The sequence below is a fragment of the Mastomys coucha genome, unplaced genomic scaffold (assembly GCF_008632895.1).
Source record: "Mastomys coucha isolate ucsf_1 unplaced genomic scaffold, UCSF_Mcou_1 pScaffold22, whole genome shotgun sequence".
NCBI lineage: Eukaryota > Metazoa > Chordata > Mammalia > Rodentia > Muridae > Mastomys > Mastomys coucha.
In genome coordinates, this window is record NW_022196905.1 from 186,032,156 (window position 1) to 186,051,252 (window position 19,097).

At 39.2% G+C, this 19,097-nt stretch overlaps 1 protein-coding gene and 1 long non-coding RNA gene across 30 annotated transcripts in view; one reads left to right on the plus strand and one right to left on the minus strand.

The window, feature by feature from the left end:
• Sorbs2 (sorbin and SH3 domain containing 2) overlaps positions 1-19,097 on the plus strand; it is a 328,789-nt gene that overhangs the window by 122,092 nt on the left and 187,600 nt on the right. For 4 of the 29 annotated variants that reach the window (XM_031339661.1, XM_031339660.1, XM_031339666.1 and 1 more), the window contains exon 1: positions 4,827-5,653. The exons of 2 other annotated variants lie outside the window; for them this stretch is intronic. The gene's annotated coding sequence lies outside the window, so the exon portion shown is untranslated. Of the gene's footprint in view, positions 1-4,822; positions 5,654-19,097 lie in introns of those variants that run through there. 23 more of the 29 variants (XM_031339656.1, XM_031339663.1, XM_031339665.1 and 20 more) reach the window with 14 other exon arrangements.
• LOC116069221 overlaps positions 12,760-19,097 on the minus strand; it is a 9,405-nt gene continuing 3,067 nt past the window's right edge. The window contains exons 2-3 of the long non-coding RNA XR_004109920.1: positions 18,711-18,847; positions 12,760-12,922 (exon numbers count right to left, since the gene is read on the minus strand). This is a non-coding gene — a long non-coding RNA (uncharacterized LOC116069221). The remainder of the gene's footprint in view (positions 12,923-18,710; positions 18,848-19,097) is intronic.

A 19,097-nucleotide genomic window follows, 5' to 3' on the forward strand; every position in this document is an offset into this window, starting at 1 on the left:
TACTATTTCTCCTGTGATACGGGGTTGTTCTTCTGGAATTGTTTTCTTAACTTTGACTTACTTGGTACTTGGATTTCTGAAAAGCCTTCAGTAGCCTGGACTGGTTTAGGTGTTGGGGGTGGGACATATGATTGTCACTCTGTATATTAATGGGAATTAGAATTCTTTGCTGGATATGAAGGCAAAGGCAAGAGGCTAAAGAGGTCTCTGCTGTCCAGTACAGCATCTTGAGAATGGATCCTTTGACCCAAACCCAATTGACTTTACTTTTCAATCTCGAATCTACTTCCTAATCCAACCCAAGGGGGTGGTCACATTCCCCGGCATGGTCCCAATTAGGATGCACATGATGCCTGTCATTGTGAAAATGGCTAAACACTTAAGTTTGTGGAACAACCTTTGACCCATCCTGTTTGTTATTAGGAATTAGGAACTTCTGTACACACTTTATAAAACGGTGTTATTCCATTAAACAAACCCTATTCCAGCTTTCTTCCCACACTGAGCCTTACAAAGAGTTTCTTTGTTACACGAGAAGAGATCTTTTGGTAGAACCCAGGGATGGAGGCTCTAGCATAGGTGTGTGTTGCCCAAGGAGTGTGTTGGCCCAAGCAATAATGCTCTCATTGAGTTTCCCAGAAAAGAAGGAACCAGATGAAGACGAGGTTCAACTTGGGAACCAGTGGCTACATGGCTTATGACCAAGACACCAGGAAGCAGCAAAAGTAGGGAAACAGCACATTCTTTTCAAGAAAATACAAAATATCCTCAATAGTTTTCACCGAAATGGCTTTTTAATAAGTATATCAGTCACACCTTAGTTAGTCCATAGGTTATAGATCTTCATTTTTAACTATACTAAGAAGTTATGTACCATCAAGTTACCTTAACCTTAAACCTTTGCAACATGACAAGAAAAGGCCAAAGCTATAGAAAAGTAGAAATAATTGCAAAATAAGATAAAACCATCCTTCTCCTAAGACCCACAAGGTGTTAGCATGGTACATATTGCACTGTCCTCATCTAGGGAGAAATGATAACTAATAGATAACAGTAGGTGATTGATAGATGATAGATATGATAATAGATATATAGGCAGATAAATAATAGACAAACAAAAGATAGATGATAGATATGGATATATTTGTTTGTATATAACTTAGCTCTTAGATGATAAATAATTAGGTAGTAGGTAAAAGATAAATTACAGATAATATAAATCTGTATGAGGTATAACAGCTCTTAAACAATGACAGATAATGGATAATGTATAATTTTATCAATTTAGTCAATATTATTTGTAAACATACACTGTATTTTACTAAATACATACTAAATAAATATAGTGTATTTATTTAGACTGCACTGTATATAATCTAGTATGGTAGTACATGCTTTCATACAAAACATAATGTCCAAGTGGAGATTCCCACCCTCATTCTTCATTTTATTTCATAATAAAACCTCCAAGAAATAGTGTGTATATTATCTTCATATGTCAGTGGATTCTTTATTAACTTTTAATTATATAACAAATGTAATTATGATATATAGAAACTTGAAACTATCTTATAGACATTTTGCTTAAAACTACACTGTAAGATAACACCTTAACAGAGGAACGTTGTCAGTAAGAACTTGGCAGAGGTGGTGATGTTTAAGATCTCCAAATGAAGACATGTTCGATTTTCTTAGTGACTAAAGAGATAGAAAATAAAACAGTAATAAATCTTGATTTTTGTAGCTACTACCCTGGCCAAAATTTGAAAACTAGATGCTACCAAGCATCCTGACTAATGAGACCAAAGCAAGGGCCTGCTGGGTCCAAGGCATTAGCAATGTAGCATAGGACAAGAGAGAGATTGCTAAGCCATGCCAGACAGAGTTTGAAGAGAGAGGCTTTGATATAAACGAAAAGCCAGTTAGGAACCAAGTCCTTATACAGAGCTGCACTTAGCAAGCCCTCTGGAACCTTGGGTTCAACATCAGCAGATTCAGCCCATCACCAATAAAAAAAAATTTACAAATGCTACTGTGTGGTCTGACACATAGCAGCATATAACTATAACACTAGTACTTAGGAGGCAGAGAGGCAGGAGGATCAAGAATTCAAATTCAGCCTCAACCATGTAGCAAATTTGTCTTGGATAGGGTTTCATTGTTGTGAAGAGACACCATGACCACAGCAACTCTTATAAAGAAAAACATTTCACTGTGGCTGCCTTACAGTTTCAGAGGCTTCATCCACTATCATTATGGCAGGGGGCATGGCAGCATAGCAGGCAGATGTGGTGATAGAGAAGGAGCTAAGAGTTCTACATCTTAATCTAGTCTATAGGCAGCAGGAGACTGCATCCCACACTGGATGTAATTTGAGCATAGGAGACTTCAAAGCCCACCCCCACGGTGACACACTTCCTCCAACTAGGCCATACCCACATCAACAAGGCCACACCTCCTAATGGTGCCAATCCCTATGAGCTAAGCCTTTAAACACATGAGTCTATGGGAGCCATTCAAACCTATTGAATAGGGAGGTCTATTCAAACCACTACAAAATTCAAGGTCACTGGAGGCTAATGAGACCTGACTCATAAACATGTGTAAATCTACACTTCTTAACACTATTTTCTAAGTAATATGATACAACATACATAGCATTTACATTGATTAGATGTGGTCTATATGGCAGCATACTGTTTTATATAAAAGACTTGAACATCTGATGACTATGTTATCCTTGGTGAGAGAAGGTTGTCCTGGAACTGTTCTCCAGTAGTTAACAAGGGACAACTCTCTAACCACCAATAAAGGTGAATACCAGGGTCACAAAATGGCAAAGGATTGGTTTCAGTTCCTACCAGCTTTCTAGTCTCCTAAAACGTGGGGGTTTTGGGTTCTCCTCTTTAAAGAAAGAACTGTTTATGGTGTAATGGAGTAGGAGGTGCATGATAAAGGAAGGAGACCCTTTGCATCCCAAAAGAACAAGACTAATGGTTTCCAAACCCAACTAAGCAATCATGTAAGAAGAAAAAAGACATTTTCAGACATAACATGAAAAAAGTCATACAAAAATCCAAAATAACCTTGGAATATTTGTTGGTATCTTTTATAAAAAGTATCAACACTTAATTAGAATCATGTCAGTTTTCCTGAAATAATTGAATCCATAAATGTATGATGTTTGAAAATTAGATAAAATGCAGAACGCACATGAAATCTTACAGCACTGTATGATATCATTTAATATTAGGGAAGCCACACATAGTGGCTTGTACCTGTAGTCAAAGCTATTCAATAAGCTGAAACAGGAGAAATCCTTGAGTTCAGAAGTTAAGGTCCAGCCTAGGCAATACAGTTAGATCTCATCTTACATTCAAGAAAATGTATTGAAAAGCTACAGTATTCAAGTATAGAAGTCAATAAAGTATGGGCCAGATTGACTTTTAAGCTGTGGCAGAGAAAGTCTGTTAATGAGTAAAAGGCACATTTCCAGATCTCCAGACAACAGAGACAGATCCCTCCCTGCACAGTTGGGGGCACAGAGGAGAGCTCTCTGTGAGAGTGCCACTGGTGAGCATTCTATTTGAGCAAGATGTTGAAGGATAGAGAGGCAGCTGGGACCTGAGGTTAAAGGTGCTGGATGGGGATTCAGTAAAGAACCTTTCAGGAGATAGAAGAATCCAGGAGTCCAGGAAGCCTTTATGCCACTCAAGATGTGGACATTTGGGATTGAAGAGCAGACATGCTTAAGGAATTGTCATGGCCAGTTTAGAACTAGTAACTTTGGTGATTTAACAGAGGACAACTCCAGTGACCATCTAAAGTGTGGGACTCTAGCCAAGCAGGAAGGGTCAACTCACTCCTTCTTATTGGACATACTGGTCCTGTGTGGGTCAAAGTCGAATCTGCTTGGACAAGGAGAGGAACCAGGGGGTTCCCTAAATCTACCTGCACAGAATTCCTGTCAAATTGACCCTGTGGATGACGACAGAAGGCAGGAATGTTAACATGGGCAGGAAAGATGCAACCCTCAGAAATTATAAATCAATATCTCCCAACAAACAAAACTTGTCTATTTACAAGTCCAAAGGGTTAACACACCATTTCAAACAGAGTGCTGGAAGCAAAGCTAAGTAAGACGCTGCTTTGAAAATACATCAAATCTAATAGGAGTGGAGACAATACTTAAGGCATAGAAGAGGCTGGGGGAGGGGCTAGAAGATTTAAATTGTTAATGGCATTAACCGTGGAAGAGTCTCCTAGGACTGGGCTTTTGAGAGAGTGTGGAATGCAGTTCAAACTGCTCCTGCCTTGAAGAGAATGCCTACATTCTCAAGGGAATTCTTCATCTGATGTGTATTTTTTTAAGTATTTTAAAATTAAAAGTAAAGTGTAATTGCATTGAAGCGAATTTCCTACAGAAGCTGCAATAGAACTTTTAAAAGCTCTTCTTTAAACTGTGTGGTGTATAAAACTATTAAGCACATTCTATAGATAAATGGATCATTCACAATTACTCAACTAGCTCATCTGACTAGACTATTATTTTGACCATATATGACACACAAGTCTCGGGGATTTATTTGAATTAAATTGGCTATAAGATTGTCATTGAGGGGGGAAAAAAACCCAGAAAATAACAAAACAAACAACAACCACAAACATCTGACTCCATTTACCAATCTTCTTCCAGGCCCTTCTAAGGTCGAATCTGGTTTCACCCGTGGTTCCAATTAGTGCCTCTCCAGCGATATGCATGTTATTAACCTGGATAGAGAAGAATACAGCTTTGCTTCCTTGATCTCACAGTGTAACACTGACACAACAAAAGTTCCCTAGAAAAGCAGTGGGGCGGGGTGAAGACCCAGGGCGCTTGCGCTCTAGGTGGAACATTTAGAAAGGTAACAGAAGCTGCCCTCCTTCGAAAAATGATGAGTTTGATTTTAAAAAAAAGGGGGGGGGGGGAGAAATTAACAAGCTGTGTCGTGTGCTGCACATGATCAGCCTTGCTTGCTAAGTCTGTCTGTTGGCTGTTGCTATGGCTACGAAAAGCCAGTGGAACCCAATGAGCTGTCTGCAGCCGCGCTAAGAGGACCAGCCATTTTACTTATGGGAAGCATTGTGGCATAGAGCTTCGCTGTGGAAGAAGCATTTTAAAAAAAAAAAATCTTTAGAGAGAAGAGAGCCACAGTGGGCATGCTAATGCACAGTTATTGCAGCCACGTGTGCCCGCAAGCTGGCCCTGCGACAAGCTGTTGACTGGTGTTGCAATTAGCTGATTGGAGAACGGGGACTGCGGGGTGATAATGCTGCGTATCCGCTCGCGGGCAGCAGGAAAGGGTTTTGTTTCGGGAAGGCAAGCCTGCTCTGCACGGTTATCTCAGCAGCGCCCTAGCTGAGAGAACTGGGGGTTCTAAAGGGAGGGGGTCGCCCTCTGCTAGCACAGGTTCTGGCCCAGGCTGTTGCTTATGAGCCGCTGGTCTGGGAAAGCAGGTGTGTGCTCCGATGGGCACTGGGCTGGAACGCAGGCGGACGCTCTCGGGTTCACCTGCTTCCTGTTAGCAGACTGTTGGCTCCCAGAGCATCTGCTCCTACACGCTGAAGCTGCGGCTGAGAAAGGGGTTCCGGGCATTCCACTTGACTGACGGAGGTAAGCTTTTCCCCCTCTTTTGAAAGCTCAGCATAAAAAAAATAAATGGAAGCAATACTTAACCTGAAAAAAAAAATTACATTGATCGTTCTGATCTGAAATTAAGGAGGAACACACACACACACACACACACACACACACTACTTTCATAAATTAGTGTCTTAGATACAGAGTTAACTCGGTGAGTTGAGATTCCAGAAATTGTATGATAAAGAAAAAAAAAAGCGCTGCTGTTTTGTGCTAGGATTTAAAATAAATATTTACTGGCTTAAGAAACTATCATGGCTTGTCTTTCTGGACAGACCTGATAGCCAATAACCTTTCTCTCCGCCAGAACAATGGATTCTTTTGTGACTTGCCCTTTGACACGTTAAAAGAACTACACAGCAAACCCACAGAAGGCAAGTTGGGGAATATTTGCTTTTAATCCTCATAAATGTTTTAAATCTTTACACCTATGCACACCTTTAAAGTAAGGAATTCTGTTCCCTGTATAGGTCATAACAGCCCGTAGATTTTGTACTTGCTTATTCTGGACCGAATAGCCCTGTGTGCTGTTTGATTTAGTCCCCGGCAGTTATAGAGCAAACACTGTAGGTATTGCAAGTTGCTCACACCTCCTCTCTCAATATCCTGCATGCCAGGCTACCCCAGAGCACAACACCCCCATTGTACTCCCATGCTCAGAATCCAGGGAAAGAAATGAGATGAAGTCTTTGCATTGAACTCAAGTGCCTCTATAGGGTGTGACAGGAAAACTTGTTTTCTTGCTTTATTTTTTTTTTTCCCCACAAGTAGATAGATTCCGTAGGACAGCGAAACAGAAAATATCACATACTCTCTACAGATGCAAACACCAATAATGGGAGCGATGTCTACAGCTGGCTACTGGCTGAGCGTGACAGACTTTGAATTGAATGGGGGATTGCCCACCGTAAGCATTGTTGTGCTTTACAGTCTCTTAGGAACAAGCTGGTAGTGTGGATTGAAGTTGGTCAGCCAAATCAAACACCCTGGAGAAGAATGGGTCAAGGAATGAGTAAATTCTACTTTAGCACCATTACAGCCTTTTCTAAGTCAGCTCTACCGCTGGTGTACCAGGAACGTCGGATTAGTCATAACGCTGTTGAAAATAGTAAAAAATTATTTGGCTGAAAACTTCTGATAACACCTCAAACAGCAAAAGATGGAGTTTGCTGTTTGAGATTTCAAATAGTTACCAAGGTCTTTTTCGAAGAAGTAATTTATTATTTCCTGTCTTTTTGTGGCTAAATATAGATTGGGTAAGGAGTCTCCCAATAATGTTAATTGTGATATATGTGGAGAAGAATCACCTTTTCATATGTTACTGTACTCTCAGAGGAGCACATCATAAAGCATAAGGAGGGAGATATTTTATCATTTTCTTCTTGTCATCAGTATCCAGGGTATAAAGATTTAAACTAAGAATCCTCAATGCAGAGACATGTGAACTCATCCTGGATAAGAAGCCTGTGGCCATGGCTCTGGCTGAGTGGGAAAGCTTCTATGGGATAAAAGACTGAGATGATGGGGTTGTACTCAGTTTAGCTCTCACGGCAAAGTAACCGAACAGACGCCTTTAAGTCAAGCTCTGTGAATAAAAACTCTTAGCCATGCAGGTCTCAGGGAGAACAAAACAGATGCTAAAAGAGCCCCTTTCTACTTCTTACCTTTTTATGAAACCACCGAAGGAGTTCTTAGACTCAGCAAACATACCCAAGGCAAGGAAATCATACTCTACTAATTTCTCCTGGGATAACCTTTAGAACAGGCTGTGGGAATACCTACAGCACACCTGAGGGGTGTGCTTGTTGCCTGTGTGGTGTCTTTTTATGGAATAGGAACACGTGAGCTCACAGGAAGACAGATGGGCACACTCATCTCTCCAGCTCTATTTTCCCACATTGCTAACGGCGGAAGGTGTCAGCCATGGAAGACCAGCACTCGCAAACAGATCCTGTGTGGCATACCAACAGCTGTTAGTTCAACAGCTCTAAGAACAGAGTTCAGAGAGTCCTCATGTCTCAACACTTTGCTGGCTGGTTTTTGCTTAGTTTTAGATCAATGTCTGCCATCTCCAACTCTCCTCTTGGCAAAGTCAAATATTCTATAATTTCCAAAACACACTATGAAACATTGTCAGATGTTAACACCCTCTATTGTAGATTTCCCTGTAACTCTCCCAGCAGCCACTTTAGTAGACGGTCGGAACCCAGCAAGTTCCTTACCACACCTAGCAACCTACTTGACTCGTTCTGTCTGCTATAGCAGTTTGCTTTTGCCTCTGCTCACGGGCTTCCACGGTCTTACTGATCTCTGATTCCACAGCATTTAGAATCTAGCATTCAGACATTCCGCTTAATAAGTTGGGCTTCACTGGTATTGTAAATTTACCCTTGATCTAGTATTGCCGTGAATCAGAAACTCAAAACATTTTTTTTTTAAAGACATCAATTGTCAGGTGTAAAAAATGTCACTCTGGGACCCCAGTTTCATAAGCACATGGGTGTCTTATATTAACTAGTCATTTTCTGAAAGAAAATCTTTAAATATAACTTTTAAATAAACTAACAAAAATTTCAGGAGAGAATAAGAGTGACTGTTCTTACTTGGGGTATGTTCTCATTGGCCTTTTCATTGGAAGCTGAGTATAGTGTATAAAGTATAAATACAGCTTTTCATGTTGAAGCTGAGAAAGGGAAGGAGTTTTGAGCTTAGGGGAGGCAGGACTTAGAAATTGGAATACAGTGTCTAGCAACAAAGTTTCTTTCCATTTTCCTAAATAAACTTTGAAGGTAACAGGCTCCTTCATCAGTCAATCATGGAAGTCCCGCCTCCTTCCCCAACTGAGTTCCTAGGGAGAGAGGGGTGTCACTGTAGCTGTAGACCTAGTTTAATGGAGTCTTACTTTTTCCCCAGATAAAGGCATAATTCTTTTTTTTTTTTAAAGAAATATTCTGATTACCCTTTTGCTGAGGGAAAATTGCTAGAATGGTGTGATCCACAGGACACAGTTCCATGGGGAACTTCATGTACAGTTTCCTGAGTCTTAAGAAACCCATGTTCAAGGCAAAAGTAGTCATTAGCTTGGTGTGAATGTTTTATATATAAAGTAGCTCAGCTTAGAGAGTTCAAAATAACCAGCTGTTTCAAATTAGAAAGGAAAATACTAGAAAATACTTAAATTCCCATTTCTAGACATTTTAATGTCTATTCCAGATTTGAATTTTCTAATGGAAGTGAGTTAAATGTAAGTTCCTCATGATTGTGCTGGGCTCTTAAGGTTTATGTTAACTATCTTCTGCTGTTGTTAATGTACAGCAAGCTATAATTAAATAATAGAATAAGCTTATATTCATCTTAAAGACAAATTAATTATCTCAAGTCAAATATAGCAAGTTGTTTCTAGGAAACATAATCTCATCATACATCTGAATCACCTATATATTTTATATGTAAATAATATTTAAGTAATATATTTAAGTAAAATGTTATATTTAAATAATATACATTAAAATATTTTATAGTATAGTGATTGGCCCCCTGGCACTTTTCAGTAAAGAATTATAATAGATTCTATTATAACTGCATTTGATGGTTTTTAGAAAGTTGTACAAAAAGATATAAATCATTCAAATATGCCTGTTTTAAATTATTCCTGTTGAGAATTATAGTGCCTCAAAATATCTATAAATCATTTCTGAAAATTCTAAGACATGTATTCAGCTACAGAGAAGCATTTCTGTAACTGTTGATCTCTGATCCAGTGTAAGTTCAATCGAGGTTATAAATGTTGGCTGGAGGACGGAGTACCTGCTAAGACAGGGCCGAGGAGGGCTTACAGTGTGACAGACTTACATATCACACTTTCCAATCTTCAAAGCGGAAATGTACTAGTTCATTCAATAGGAATTTTGGCCAAAAGACACCAGTTTTCTTGTCTCTATTTGAATCAGGTATATGTAGACCTACCATTGCTTCTGCTTGCTCATTGAAAGGTTTCATTTGAGCAAAATCCAAAGTTTTGTCATTCTTCCTCAACCTAACCAAGAGACATCTCCAAGAAAACATTTCCGTTCCCCTTAGATGTATGTTAGTATTATTTCTTAAGTTCTTTTTATGTATATATTGTAAATATAGGAAAGTCAAAGAAGGAAGAGGCTTACTCGAAATCTTCAGGGACTTTTAAAATGCGTGTGTGTCATTTTCTTTTTTGGGGGGTGTTTTTATCCAACACAGACATTTGATTCCTCTACTTTTCCTTTGAGAAGTTCTCACAAAGGAAGGCAAATGTTAAAAAGGATTTTCATATAATAAACCATAACCTCTGTCTTCTGAAGGATGTAATTTTATGTACTGTTAAGAAAGCAGCACTTCGCAGGCTTAGTTTGAACTAACATTCTTACAGGTTATCAAAGCAAGTCCAGGCTGACCAATGTGGGAAGAAATCTTTTCAAATTCCTTTCCTACTCAATTTTTGGTCAAAGCCGAGAGCAAGGGCCATGCAAATGTTTCTGATTCCATATCCCCTCCGTGTTCCTCTCCCTGTAGCATCCCTGACAGCAATGTTTCTCAACCTGTGGATAACAACCCCATTTGGGGTCAAATAATCTTTTCACCCGGGTAGCCTACTATGATCCAAAACAGTAGCAAAATTGCAGTTATATTAAGTAGCAATGAAAATAATTTCATGGCTCAAGATCACCCCAACATGAAGAACTGAATTAAAGCGTCATAGCATTAGGAAGGTTGAAAATCACTGACTTAGACTCTAAGGGGTTTGTAAGAGTTAGTTAGCTATGAGGACCAGTAAGTTACAACCGAAAGGGACTTCTGACCAAGAGTGCCAATTTAGAAAATCCACATCAGGAATTACAAATGCTAGTTAAAACTAGAGTGAAGTTTTTTGTTTTTGTTTTTGTTTTTGTTTGTTTGTTTTTTTGAGACAGGGTTTCTCTGTGTAGCCCTGGCTGTCCTGGAACTCACTCTGTAGACCAGGCTGGCCTCGAACTCAGAAATCCGCCTGCCCCTGCCTCCCAAGTGCTAGGATTAAAGGCGTGCGCCACCACCGCCCGGCTAGAGTGAAGTTTTTTAAGAACACACAAAAAAAAAATAAAACAACAGCAACAGTAATAACCACAAAACCCATCTACATTCTGGCCACACTGGAGAAAATACTTCTGCTTAAATGTTCCTTCTATCATGCTCTACAAAGTCTACGTGCCGACTACCAGTGCAGGATAGCTAGCTTCTCAGGAGCATGTAGGCCTCCCAGGAAATGCCTGGCATAGAGGTAACATCCCTGTAGATAGGAATGTGCCTATATCTATGACTGCAGGGGATCTTTCTCCACCTATTAACTAAGCCTCTGTGACTTCTGGCTTCATTGGGACGTTGAATATTTTACACCCTTTACCTATTCTTGATACAGCTGGGGAAAAGAACCCAACAATAACAGCAAGTATGCTTAGGAAGCCCACACTGGATGCTGAAGGTGGCTGCCTTCCTGTGGCTTACCAATGGGTCACCACACCCTATTCTGCCATTTTCTGTGCTGAAGTTAACCAAGGAGAGAGGATTAGGTCACAACAACTCCATCTATTCTTATGCTCACTGTGTAGTCTGGTGAAGGCTTAGTGTACTCTGAACCAAGTGCACATAATTTGTCAGCTATATTTTTGTGTGGAAAATTCTACAGTTTATACTGTGAGAGTAAACACCTTTTGAAAGAACTTGTCTCTTAATAGCCAGATCTAGATTTTTTTCTTTGTTATTGTTCTTAAAGATTTACTTGATTTTATTTTATGTGTATGGATGTTTTCGCTGTATATACAGGAGTGTTATTCCTGTATGAATAGTCTGTACAAGGCATTGTGTGGTACCTGTGGAGTCCAGAGAAGGTATCAGATCCCCTTGGAACTTGGGAGTCCCAGAAGGTTGTGGACTATCACGTGGGCGCAGGAACTTAGGTAACATTGGTCCTCAGCTAGAACATCAGTTGTTCTTAACCACCGATCCATCTCTCTGACTCCCTTGACTTCTTTGAAAGAGGTCAGGCTGGCTTCAAGTCCCTAATCCTCCTGCCTCTGTTTTCTGAGTATTGAGATTACAAACATTTGCTACCACATCCAGATAGACTGGGAGACCGATACAACACAGTGGTCAAGATGAAAATGTTAGAACCGATCAGTTGTTGCTACAGCGTGGATGGATAGTCTCGTGTTTTGTGTGCATGTCTGCTAGGTTAGACAAGTGATTACTTAATGTTTAAAACAATTTATAAAAGGAACAGTGCTTAGGGAGAACAAAAGTGACAAGTCAAGCTGGACTAGTTCTACTCTGCTTTAGAATAGCAGTTGGGACATTGAAGGCATTCAGGAGACAGGTTGGTCCATTAAATCTTCAGTCAGCATTCACCAAATGAATAGATGGCCCATAGTAATCAGATCTTCCCTCCACATTGTCCTAATGCTGACACGTGATTTTAAAAGGCTGTTTCTACCCAGAGATTAAAAAAGTAAATAAAGAGAGGTTTCTTAGTTTTTATTTTTATTTTTTGAAATTATAAAACAGACGAGAAGAAAAAAAATTTTAGGAAATGTTGTTATTATTTTTTAAAGCAAAATATAGTCTTCCTGAAGAAAAGCACTCAGTGAGCTTCAACAATTTCATAACACAGGAATATTGCCAGGACCTGGATAAAGCTTAAATGTATTTTGGAGTGTCATGAATAATTCAGACAAGGAAATGCCATTTCTGTTCCTTCTAAAGTGTCGGGTTCTATTCACACCCATTGAGAAAACAAGATCAACACGAACAAATTCACATTTGCCTTCTATTTAAAATAGTGTAAGAAAGATAATTTAAACATCACAAATTCTAAGCTCTTTCTCCTTATGCTTCGGAGTATAATTAGAGAGCTTAAAGCTAGAAAATAGTGTCAATTCAGGGAGATCTTTTAAAGTTGAAAAACCCGTAAAAGCTGGAAGACCTTATATAAGTAATCAAAATAACAGCTTCCAAATAGATTCAAGAAAATGAAAGCTTAAATACTTAGCATTCAGTAAGCTACAAAAACATTTTTCAGGCTTATTTTATTTTATAATTATATGTACATATGTCTGTGGGTGGGTTTATGCTCCTGTGCCAATGCCTGCAGAGACCTGAAGCATCTGATCAGCCTGTGGATGGAGTTCCAGGTGGTTGTCAGTGGCAGGGTGTTGCTGCTGGGTTTCAAACCTGGGTCATCTGCAAGAGCAGAAAACGCTATTAACACAGAGACATGGCTCCAGGCAAGCTGCAGAAAATGTTAGTCCAAAAATGATCCAATCTGATCAATCCGCGGATGCTGTAAAGTCAATACTTGCCCCCATGCTAGCTACTATCCCAATATCTTTATGTGTGTTAACTCCTACAGAGGGGCTGGAAATCACAACACACCAGGAATAGGTACTTTTCAGGCCATGTGACTCAGCAGTGCTCAGCAAGACTTCCGTGATCTTTCTGCAGAAGAAAAATTTAACAAAGTCATCTACCTAGTTGTTCCTTATGCTTTGCTCATTGCATATTTATGCCATTTAAACAAAGCTTTTCTGTTTGTCTAATCAGCCCATGTGAACGTAAATTCCATGGGAAAACAACAGTACTGTGGCTGTTTACCATGTCATGGCCTTAGCCAGAAATAAATAATGGCTGGATAGTAGACTGGATAGGTTGTAGACAGAGAGGTCTCTCTGTCTGTCAGTATAACCTGTGTGAAAGAATAGAGATTAAATTGAAGTAGGAAGAACCGACTCCTTTCAACTTTCATTGTGAAGAAATTCATATGTTCATGTATCTTTGGATGTTCTTTTTGTTAAGAGATATTTTTTTTTGCATGGAGTTGGTGCCCTTTTTAGGTAAAACACTAAGCTAATGTCTCAGGAATCCTTTGAAGTGTTAGAGGTATCTTGAACAAAGGAAGTCCTGACACAATAGAAAATAACTTGGCTCATTTAGCACACTATCAACTTCCCCCACAATTGAATCCCAAGAACAACCAGCCTCCAGGTAGTGACATCTGAGAATTAAAAAAATGAAAACCGTGAAGAGTAGAGTCATCTGATTTACCAAAGAAATAATAGTCATCCCTTTTAACTACACCTGTTTAGGGAAAAGGATTTTCTTAGGTTGGTCTCTTAGACACTGAGGGCACATCCTGAGGTCTCTGAATTTACATAGAAACAATTCTTTTCAGATAAGATGTGGTCTGAAATCTGATTATGTTCTTGACTTCCTTTCTACCAGAGCTTTAATTCTATAAAACAAATCTAACTGATTATACAGTTTTCTTTCAATTATATAAAAATTCCCTTCTCCTGTGTATAAAGTTTTGGACTGCATTTTAAATTAAATTTTAGATTTATTAGCAGGACAGAAGATACCATCTTCTTATTTAATAAAAGCAAATGATAATCTAACTCATAAATAACCTGGTGTAGCTTGAAAAGTCATTGTCCTTTTGACCCAGTGACCCCTTAGTGCTTCATAGTAACTGTGATCCAACAAAGTCATTTGACTTAAGCTGTAGATTATCATGGGATGTTATATTACTTCATAATCATTTGAAACCCTAATTTTTTTCTTCCTTTGTAAGAACTCAGAAAAACATGCCCTCAGAACTCTTGTTTCCTCCCTTTGGAACTTTGATATTTATTTTCATAACTGTCGGGAATGCAAAGATTAGAATCATCAACTTGATTCCTAGAGGATGTTCTGTCTGTGGACTGCCGGTTCCCACACTCCTCAGTGTTTTATTTTACTCTGGTGTGAGTAGAGGTCCTGCAAGTCCACAGTACAGAAAAGGCCTGCAGGGAAGAGAGGATCCAGAAAGGCTTCAGCACACGGACAGTGTACCATCCTTTGGTTCACTTAACCAAAGGAGCTTTCAAGGTCAGAACGAACTAAGAAGAGTGTTGATTTGAAACTCAAGTGTTCCCTTTTCTAACTAATAGCAATTTATTTCGAAGAAATCTACAACTGTTCTATCTGATGCATCCCAGAGCAGGTGAGACTATTATATCTGGCAAACAAGCATAGCATGTCTCCTTGGGTGACTGGCATTTGACTGGGAAAGTCAACTTCCCACTGATCAAAGAATTCATTGATCAGTACATTCTCTTGGGAAATAAGTCAGTATTCTACTTGGCAAATATAATTCCAGGTGGTAAAATGATTTTAAGACCATTATCAACACACTCACTCAACAACATACCTGTGCCATGAAAATATTAACATTAAAACTTCTAAGTAAACCAGGACATCAGGAAATTGTCCTTTCTGGAAGATGGGCTTGACCATATAAGAACAGGTTCTTTCATTCAGACTTTCCAGACTTTTAAAGCTGGTGTCTCAGTTGTTGAGTTAATACGAGTGATCTGGTCATGCCCTTTCTAATTCTATCTACTACTGAAAGGTTCTCAATAAAGGGAAGTAATTAAAGTGGGACCTCAGTGGCTGGGAACATGCACTAAGGGGCTGGCTTCAAGCTCCCTGAGTTCAATTCTCACTCTGCAAAGAGATAATCAATAAAGAAAAGTGGAGAATGAGAGAGTTCCTAAGTTCTGGGTGCAAATTAAAGGAGACACCAGATAGAAATGCCAATATTGAGATTATAATTACATTTCTATTGTTGTTTTTGCATCTCTTGAGATAGAATATTATGTAGCCCCAGCTGTCCTGGAACTCACTCTATAGACTAGGTTGGCCTCGAACTCACAGAGATCCCCTGCCTCTGCTTCCAAAATGCTGAGATTAAAAGCATGCACCACCATGCCCAGCTATAACTGTGTTTTAATGTTAAAATTTTCCACATTATTAATTTATTTGTTTGTTCTTTGTACTCCTGTTAGGAAACTACCATGTGTTTGTGGCAGGGGAAATGATGAGACGTTGAGCTAGGCATCTGTTAAAGGAGTTCAGTTCAATACAACAGGAACACTAACGATGCAATAGAATATAAAAGATGATAGCCTGCTATACAAAGGATACAAGAGTAACACATGGAAACTCTGTGTCAGAGGAGATGAGAATAAAAGGCTCTGAGAAGAGAGATTTCTTAGAGGATAAGGAAGGAGGCTCTGAGAAATATGACAGGGAACATCCCACAAGATTGGTGCATACACTATCCATACAAAAACAAGGAGGGAGTGTTATGTAAATGTCAGCAATGATCTCTCTCTCTCTCTCTCTCTTTCTCTCTAATGCTTGTTAAAGAAATTCTTGATATTTGCTTTTCCAAGTAAGTGCCAAAGCCCTCACTTAATCAAAGCCTGACTTTAATAGCATTTAAACGCATCATTAACAAGACTGTAAACCAGTATAACCATGGTGTGAGACCGAATAAAAATTCTTCAGATAATTACAACTACCCCATCTTGCTTATTGGAAGGGTTGCATTACAGCTTGGGGGGAGGGGGGGCTAGTGGAACAAAGACCACGGGACTTAGTTATCACTTCTAAAGTAAGCAAGACTTTGGTTGTGAAGATCACAAAGATGTAGATTCTATAATTCAGAGTACCATTATTTGACACAAGGAAAGCTCTATACATGTTAGCTGCCATAGTTATATTAGCCACCTTTATATTCTATAAATGCTACTGATTTTAGAAGCTTACAGAAAGACTCTGCTTACCTCTTGGTCCTTGACTGTCTTGCAAAGTCATACAGGTGGTGTGAAGGGCCACCTCTACCGCCCTCTTTTATGAGGTCTGTGGATGAATCCCAGCAGGACTGTGCAGTGCATCTTAAGGATGCATCATTGGGACAGTTGAAAGAAAAGATTTAGGAGGGAGAAGTGAAGCAAATGCTGGGGTCAATGAAGGCTCTGATGGTGCCCACATGAGGAGAACAGGCACAGACTATTGCCCACATATAACTTGACCCTACTGCCTCTGTGGGAGACATTTTCCCCCATTGATGCTTGCTTGATCAACAAAAGACTGCAAACAAGCTTTTTTTTAGTTCCTCTTTAAAACACAGTTCACATTTTTGCACTACTTTATCTTTTAAATTTTTTAATTTAATTAAAATAAGCTTACATAATGTCCTCCCCTCTCTGTCCTCTATCTGACTCTTCTTGTATTCACTTCCAGCTCCCTCTCAAATTCATGGTTTCTTTTCCTTTAATTATTATGGTTACATACATATGCAAATAATTATGTAAATACAGCCTGCCATTAAATATAACTATTCAGTTTAAGTCACATGTTCTAGTTGACACCATTTTCACCATTTCTCCTGTATGATTTTGAAGTAAGTGGTGATAATTTTTCCTTGTTTTTAAAGCAAAGAATTTGACTGACGAATGCAATTACTGGGAGGAAATAATGAATATTAACAGAATCAGCATATTAGTCAATTTTTAGTTATTTTGCTGTTAGATGTTGGACAAAGGTTGTTTTTCCACTGAAGTTAACCTTGCAAGTTATGCTTCTTGAAAACAAAAACAAAATGAAATAAAAAAGAAGAAACAAAAAGATGTAAATGATAAACTATTTCAAAAAGTTTGGTTCAGATCAAATGGAATGCACACTCTGATTGTGTACAACTGAGACTGGTATATAAAAAAGGCTAACAAGGTATTAGCTGTGGCAAGCTGTAGTGGTTTGTACCCGGAAGGAGTCAGGAGAGGACAGTCACAAGGTTAAGCCCAGCCTGGGCTATATAGCAAGATTCTGCCCTACACACACACACACACACACACACACACACACACACACAGGCACAAAGCTGGGGGAGAGAACTGACCCCTACATGTTGTCCTCTGACCTCCACATGTGGTACAGCAGCACATATGCATCTCTCTCTCTCTCTCTCTCTCTCTCTCTCTCTCTCTATATATATATATATATATATATATATATATATACATATATATGTATATATATATGTATATATAATATGTATATTATATATATACATATATGTATACATATATATACATATATGTGTGTGTGTGTGTATGCATGCCCACACATGTGCATTCACAAAAACATGCATGCACAATAAATAAATATAATTTAAAAACTAAAATTCAATCAAAAAGAAAACAAATTAGGAGGGGAAAGGAGAAAGAGAGGGAAAGAGGAATAGAAGGAGGGAGGGAGAGAAGGAGAGAGGAAGGGAGAGAGGGAGGGAGGAGAGAGGGAGAGGAGAGAGGGATAGAGGGAGGAAAGGAGAGAGGGAGGAGTGAGGAATCGAAGGAGGGAGGGAGAGAAGAAAAAGAGAGGGGGAGGGAGGTAGAAGGAAGACAAGTACTCTGTCATACTCATCATAACTGTGAATTCTTTGGAAGACAGACACTGATGCTCTTGGCTGTGTGAGTTCCCCCCGGTGACTAGCTAGAGTCCTGCTCTTGGGAACTGTTGACAGTCATGTGGACAGTCACACAGCATCAGAGAGAAGTGACCAACCATTCAGAGGGCACACACACAGAGCAGAATATGGTTGATCTTACCTGAAACACTTTAGACAAGTACAAGGCAAAGACAGGGTTTGCATGCAGTAACCCTGTATGCTAGTGGGCAGGGCATGGAAAGAACATGGGAGGCTGATGGATGGGTCTGACCAGAAGAACAAATGTAAATGAGGCTTGGCATGTTAGTTGTGGCCATTGAAGTCAGGTGAACTCAGGATTCTTTCCAGCCCCTTGATTGCTAACTCAGAGTGTATGTACTGATTCTTGGATGGCTCTAGCTCTCTTCCCTACTCATGGATGTTAGCAGTCTCCTTTTAGCATCACATAATGAAGACATATGTTATATTTGAAACATAATGAGATGTTTGTAAAGAGAATGTTTAATGTAAAATGACTGTGGAGCAGGGATTCATTCAGTCAAGACCTGTTACCAACCAGTCACTCTCCTAAGATAATGCATACATAATGAAGTTTGGCTAGGTTCAGAACAAACGACCAAACCAAAATAGTTGCACAATAGAGATTAAAAATGCATTTCTATATTAAAGAAAGAAATAAAGCAATACTATAAAACTTACCTGGTTTTGATCATTGCCTTGTTCTTAGATTGCTATAGTCTACTGTAAAGCTTAAAAAACTTCTCTAGGAGTACAATTGCACATCTCTATATCTTCTGGTCCCTATGGACTGTTCTCCTCACTAGGGCCCATTGTTCCTTCAACATACAAAAGGAAGGAAGGAAGGAAGGAAGGAAGGAAAGAAGGAAGGAAGGAAGGAAGGAAGGAAAACAGACAAGAAAGACACAGACAAGAAAGACAGACAGAAAAGGAAGAAAGGAAGAACAAAAGAAAGAAAGCAGGAAAAGAGAGAGAGAAAGAAAGAAGGACAGAGAGAGAGAGAGAGAGAAGGCAGACAGAAAAGAGAGAAAGGAAGAACAAAAGAAAGAAAGCAGGAAAAGAGAGAGA